Source organism: Amblyomma mixtum, chromosome 8 (assembly GCF_055824585.1).
Source record: "Amblyomma mixtum isolate Tamu chromosome 8, ASM5582458v1, whole genome shotgun sequence".
NCBI lineage: Eukaryota > Metazoa > Arthropoda > Arachnida > Ixodida > Ixodidae > Amblyomma > Amblyomma mixtum.
Window position 1 is genome coordinate 8,056,231 of NC_143019.1, and position 6,419 is coordinate 8,062,649.

Genomic DNA, 6,419 nt, shown 5'->3' on the forward strand with positions numbered 1-6,419 from the left:
AAAAAGAGACATTCACAAATGAGGACAAGATGGGATTGAGCTCGTCCCATCTTGTCCTCACTTGCGAATATCCTTTTTTTTTTGTTCGACTTATCTTTCCATCGTCTTGAGCCGAGCCAACTTGCACAAAAACATATCATGCTGACTTACAGTGGATGCCGTGCATATCACGCTGAGTTAATCCATGGCGCCATCAGAATAAAAGGAAAGGGAACGGAGGCATTTAATCATGCTCTCACCCGTTCTCACAAGCATTCTCGCATTTTCACGCATGCGCAGAAGACAAAACTGCGCGATATTCAAGGTCTGAATGGTCTATGTCGACGACAGTTCGAACCGGGCACCGTATGCATTACAACCCGTCTTCAGCGGACGTTACGTTTGCACCGAGCTTCCCGTGCAACTCATTCACTCTGTTTCGGTTTGGTGCCGAAAAAGGGCACCACATTTTCTCGTGCCATCATTTTCCGTGATGGCGCGACCCAAGTGTACACAATTACTGCGCCACTTCCTTGCTCATAACCACCGCATGATATTAATATCAGAAATATTGATATTATTAACACTAGTAATATTAATATTACGGCGTTACTAATGCTAATAGCATAGCGAGCTATGCAAATAAAAATGGTCGGTGTAACGTTAAGAGACCGGAAGCGGGCAGAGTGGGTGAATTAACAAACGCGAGTTAGTGACATCCTAGTTGAAATCAAGAGGGAGAAATGGGATTGGGCAGGGCATTTTATGCGAAGGCAAGATAACCGCTGGTCCTTAAGGGTAACGGAGTAGGTTCCAAGAGAAGTCAAGCGTAGCAATGGGCGGCAGAAAGCTAGGTGGGTGGAGGGTATTAAGAAGTTTGCAGGAATATGGTTGCCGCAGCTGGAAAAGGACAGGGTTAATTAGAGAGACATACGAGAGGCCTTTGCCCTGCAGGGCGCGTAGTCACGCTGATGATGACTAATATTACAAACACCTTCTTTTTCTTTTCACCATGCCTCCGAAACCGACAGACGCACAAACATTTCTTTCAACACGGCTCCGGAGTCTGCTGCGGGTATTTCTGCATCGTCCCGCCTCAGCCCAACCCCTGCATCGCAACAAAGACCACCGAGAAGCCAGAAACCAGCTGCTTCGACGCCTGCATCAAGCCGTGCGTGCCGCGGGAATGCGGCACCGCGCCTTCGTCAGAGTGCCGACAGGAATGCACCGACAAGTGTGGCTGGGCGTGCGGCAAGTCTTCCACATCCCCGCGGCCCAAGGGCCCGGGCCAGTACGAGGAGCAGCAAAAAAGGAAGACTTGAGCAAAGAGCGGCGGAAGAAACCCTTTAATGAAAAGCATATATTTTATCCGGCATCTGAAAATTACTACATGCTGCCGGGTGTGGGGAAAGGAATTCGAGATAGAAAGACGGAAGGAGAGTGGCGCATAAAATGAAAACGTGAAAAAGCGAAAAGAGAAAATAAAAAATAAAAATAAAAGACTAAACGAAAGAAAGCGTTGAGCTTTGGCTGAGGTGCATTAAAGACAAGATAACAAATGATGAAGTGCAATCTCCTATAAAGGGGCTGACAAACTTCGCTGCATGAAGAATGCATAATGGTAAGTAAATAGGCAATCCTAATTATCTAAATAGGGAAATAAAACTTCATTGCACATCTCTGGTGCGTAAAGCAGGATAAGGGAGCTAACACACACTCCACTGTTAGAGGCACATGGTTGAATGACTCCATGCAACGTTCATAGTACGCACACTCGTCGTCGTACGCGGGGTATTCAAACAGAATATATTGTACTGTTTTGATTGAGCCGCAGTGGTCGCAGTGCGGACTGTTCACTTGTTCAAAACTGAATTGTCTTAAAACAGGAGCTGGCATTCGCGCCGGCAAACAGTTGCACTGTGGATGTCTACAATCATTTCGCTTGCAATTGGGGCATAGACAGAGAGAAATATATATTAAAAATTTGCCATCGAGCATGAACTTCTTATTTCAGAAGCCTAGAGCTGGCTACTCAAAGCCCTGAGCGCGGCGCACCAGAGAAGCTGGTGGCCGCGCAGGGGGAGGGGGGTATAGCCAGTGTTCCCACAAAATTCTATCGGGCTGGTCGATCGGCTAGTCATTTGTAGGCGTGTATTCCCGCACCTCCATCCCATTCATATTGGAGAAGAAGCCTGCCAAAGGAAAAAATTGGAGGCTTATCAAGGTTAAGCCCAGTGGATGCGAAGCATGTCCTTAGCGTTTGGAGGCGTCTTGACCGCATACACGCCCGGCGCAAAGACGCTGGCGCGGTTGCGGGCACGGAGACTGACGCGACGGCGGGCGCGCGCCGCCTGGATGGATGGAAAAAACTTTATTGTCAATAAATTGGTGTTCGTGACCCTTACGGGTCACTGGGCGCCGTGGTCGATCCTTGGTCCAGGATGCCGCACTTGACTGCTGCCATCTTGGCTCGGCGCACTAGGAATCGTTGCGCTTCCTCGTCCTCGCTGGCCAGCAAGTGCTCCCACTGCATCACACTCGGGTTTATTCTTGGCTCTAAGTCTGCCTTAGGGCAGGTCCATGTGATATGTTCTAGTGTAGGTTTACCCTGACACCACGGACATTCGTCTGCATATTGTGTAGGGAAAATCTTGTGTAGTTTGTGGAGGTGTGGGTAGGTACCGGTTTGTAGTCTGCGCCAGTCTACCGCCTCCTCTTTGGTGAGCCTTTTGTGCGGGGCTGGGTAGCGTTTCCGCTGACCCCTGTAATGATCAAGTATATCTGAGTACGTGGGGGTAACTGGTTCAAAGGTGCCTGTGGTGCAAAGTGCTGAGTCTGCTCGGTTGACGTATCCTCGAGCTAACTCGTCTGCTGCCACGTTGCCCCTCATCCCCTCATGTCCCGGAACCCACACTATACTATGTTTAGTGTTTTTGTGTCTTCTCGTCGTGTGTAGAATATGATTGGCGATGCTGTCGATCCTGCCTCTTGTGTAGTTTCTACATGCTTGTTTGGAGTCCGTCACTATAGTGAGGTTGTGTCCTGTTGCGTTGCCGTGCGATATTGCCAGAGCAATGGCGGCTTCTTCAGCTGCTTCTATGTTTGGGTTGTTTATCGTTGCGCTGGTTATTTCTTGCCCTCCTTCGTCTGTTACAACGGCGATTGTTTTGCGTTGGTATCGGTACTTTGCTGCGTCCGTGTAGACTACGTTGGGATTGTCGCTTAGTTCCCTGGTGAGTGCTCGGACTCTGGCTTGTCGTCTTTCATGATGTAAATTCGGATCCATATGTCGTGGTATTGGTCTTACCCGGATGTTGTTTCTGTCTTCATTATTAATCTGTTCCTTGTCTCTTTGTGTGCCTAGAGGTAGCCGTAATTTCTCCAGTAGGTGTCTTCCCGTTCTGGTTTGAGTGAGTCTATCTAATTGCGCACTACGTTGCGCTTCTCGTAGTTCGTCGAAGGTGTTTGATACTCCCAGGGCCATTAGTTTTTCGGTTGGTGTGGACATTGGAAGTTTGAGCGCCGTTTTGTACGCTCATCCCTGGCGTGACGTCACATATCACGTGATGCAGCGATGGTGGCGCCGCCGCCGCGTCGCGCGCGACGGCGCGATATGAGGCCCCATCTGCAGCCGGTGTGACGTCATCACGTGACGTCACATCATGTGATCTCACTTCAAGGTCAATGGTGGCCACCGCCGGGAGGCGACCGACGGCGCGATATGAGGCCCCATCTGCAGCCGGTGTGACGTCATCACGTGACGTCATGTCACGTGACCTACTTGAAGGTCACTTGAAGGTCAATGGTGGCCACCGCCGGGCGTCGCGCGAAGGCCCGAAACCTACGTTAATATGCTTCGCATAAAAAAATTGGCAGAGGCTTAGCTTGGTTAAGCCCGGAAGGTTTCGAAAGCAAATTACAGGCAAGTTTAGCGACTACAGTAGTGAAAGGCGAAAGCCTGAGTGCTGCACTGAACGCCGGAATTAGCTTAAAGTGCTATTGAGGTGTCCACTAAACTACAGAGTTGGTAAGGCGCCTTTCCTTTCCTCCAAATCAACGCAGTCTACAACGCTGTCTATGTCAGAGGGCATCAGTGAACGCCACAACAGAGGTCAAGCTAAAGGTCAAGCGTTCATCCGCCGGGACGACGCTGAAGGCTCAAAACCTAGCGCAGTATTGCTTTCGCAATAAAAAAAAAACCTTTGGTAGGCATGAAGCGGCTGAGGCACTGCCCTGCATGAAAACGAAATAAATGAACAATATGCAGTAGCGACAGCTTCACATTTCACATAACAGCGAGGGCGTCCAATGTAGGTTTAACTATCATAAACTGTTGTCCTTGTACCTGAGAGAAGCCATCAGAATTTTGCTGTGGCCCGGCAAATTTTGGGGATGGCGACGGCCGCCCCTCGCCACTTCTTGGGGTCGTCACTGTGCAGACCATGCAGAGGAGGTTACGTTGATTATTCCAGCGCCTTATTGTTATCACATTATGCCTACAACGTGATCGCACCTTTTACAGAGCAATCTGGTGGAAGCTTACGGTCATGATACGCACTGTGATAAGTCACTTGAAGAAACAAAAATGAAACCTCGTAGCAATGCAGCGAGAAACAGAGTGAGGTTGAGATAAGATAAACGTATATGTGCTAATGAGAACTCTTTCTCATCGGCTGCTCTGTACAGAGGGACAAAAACTGAGGTTGTCAAGAAGAAAAAGAGAAAAAACTTATCTTCTATCATAGTAAGAGAAAGATGATAGGTGTAATGCTAAGAGACCGGAAGCGGGCAGAGTGTGTGAGGGAACAAACGCTGATTAATGATACCCTAGTCGAAACCAAGGGGAAGACATAGGCTTGGGGAGGTATGTAATTCGGAGGGAAGGTAACCGCTGGTCCTTAAGGGTAACGGAGGGGCTTCCGAGAGAAGGCAAGCGTAGCAGGGGGCTGAGAAAGTTAGGTGGGCGGATGAGATGTACACGTTTGCGGGGATACGGTGGCCGCAGCTGGCAAAGGACGAAGTTAATTGGAGAGAGATAGGAGAGGCCTTTGCCCTGCAGTTGTAGTAGTCAGGCTGATGATGATGATGAGCGAGGCAGATCACGTCCCGTAACGGTGATCCGCCATCCGACCGCCGTTCTCTTCTTATCTTTTGTCCTGATGGAGATCACGTCCCAAAATACGGTTCCGCTATTCAAGCGCAGTTTAAGCTTCCTCTCCAGACCCAGTTGTGGAGACTGCATGGCCCAGGCTGGCTGGTTCGCATGCACTCATACTTAGGTATTTCGTGCCAAGAGGGCGCGAAATCTACCGCCGCTGCTGACTTTCCGCCGGAGAAACAGGCGGTGAGCGTAGTCGGTGCGGAACATATTCCTGCCGGCGGAAAAAGCGGTTACTCGCCTTTAATCAACAGGAATACGAGGTGAAGCTAGGGTACGTCACTCCTCGTGCACCTACATTTTTTTTCACAACGCGGAGGTCGCGGGCGCATCAAATGTTGTTTAATTAATCTCGTTAAAAGCTCACTTTAGTGACGAGACGCTTTGCTCCTGTTTTGGTCTCTATAGGGCCTCGAACAAAATGCTGACGCTGATGATACCCTGCAGTGTAATTTCATAGCTGCTGCGATTGTTGCAGTGGACTTTATGGATGCCAAGACCTTGAGAAGGTGACTGATGTTTAATCAAATCTAAAAAAGGCTAGGCTAGGCCATGGATTAATTAAAACACTCAACCAGAAGCTGGACTCTCCTTTATTTTCTCCCCCTTGTTCTCCTCTACTTTCTCTCATCCTCTATATCTTCTCTCTATTCCTGTCCCTTCCTCTTCTCCTTTGGCTTCGGCCTTGTTCTTACTCGCTACTTCCTTCTTGTGTTCTTTCTTTTCGTCCTCTCTTTCATTTTCCCTTTCAAACCACTTATTCTTTATATTGAATTGGCTTGTATCTTGGCTTGGCTTGCCGATTTCTGCGAGAGCAACAACTTCTACGACGGGCCTCAATTACACGACCACTCAGGGTGGGGTACGATTAGCAGCTCTTGCCATAAAATTAGCAGTAAACAAAAGGTAATGCCACATAAAGATTTCATTCATGATACCTTCTTGAGAATTATAGCAGAGACAATACTGGCCCCGGCACGTTGCTATAATCGACACAGCATCCCTGGCCTGCAGCCCAAATGTTGCTCCTCTGAAGGCCAGGAGAATTTTCAGCGGCTAATAAATGCTTCTGATAGAGGCCACCACGGTTTCGCTTAGTATCATGTGATCTATAAAATTCGTTGCGATACTGTCGGCAGAGTACCGGCTAGTTAAAATAGGCGTTATCATAATGGCTAGCAAAATGTCTACAAAGAAAATGGAGAAGCTGCTCCTTCCGGGGCTTATTGTCAGTATGTTCACTAACTCTTTCACTAGTATACATGCCAAATTTTAACGCGCG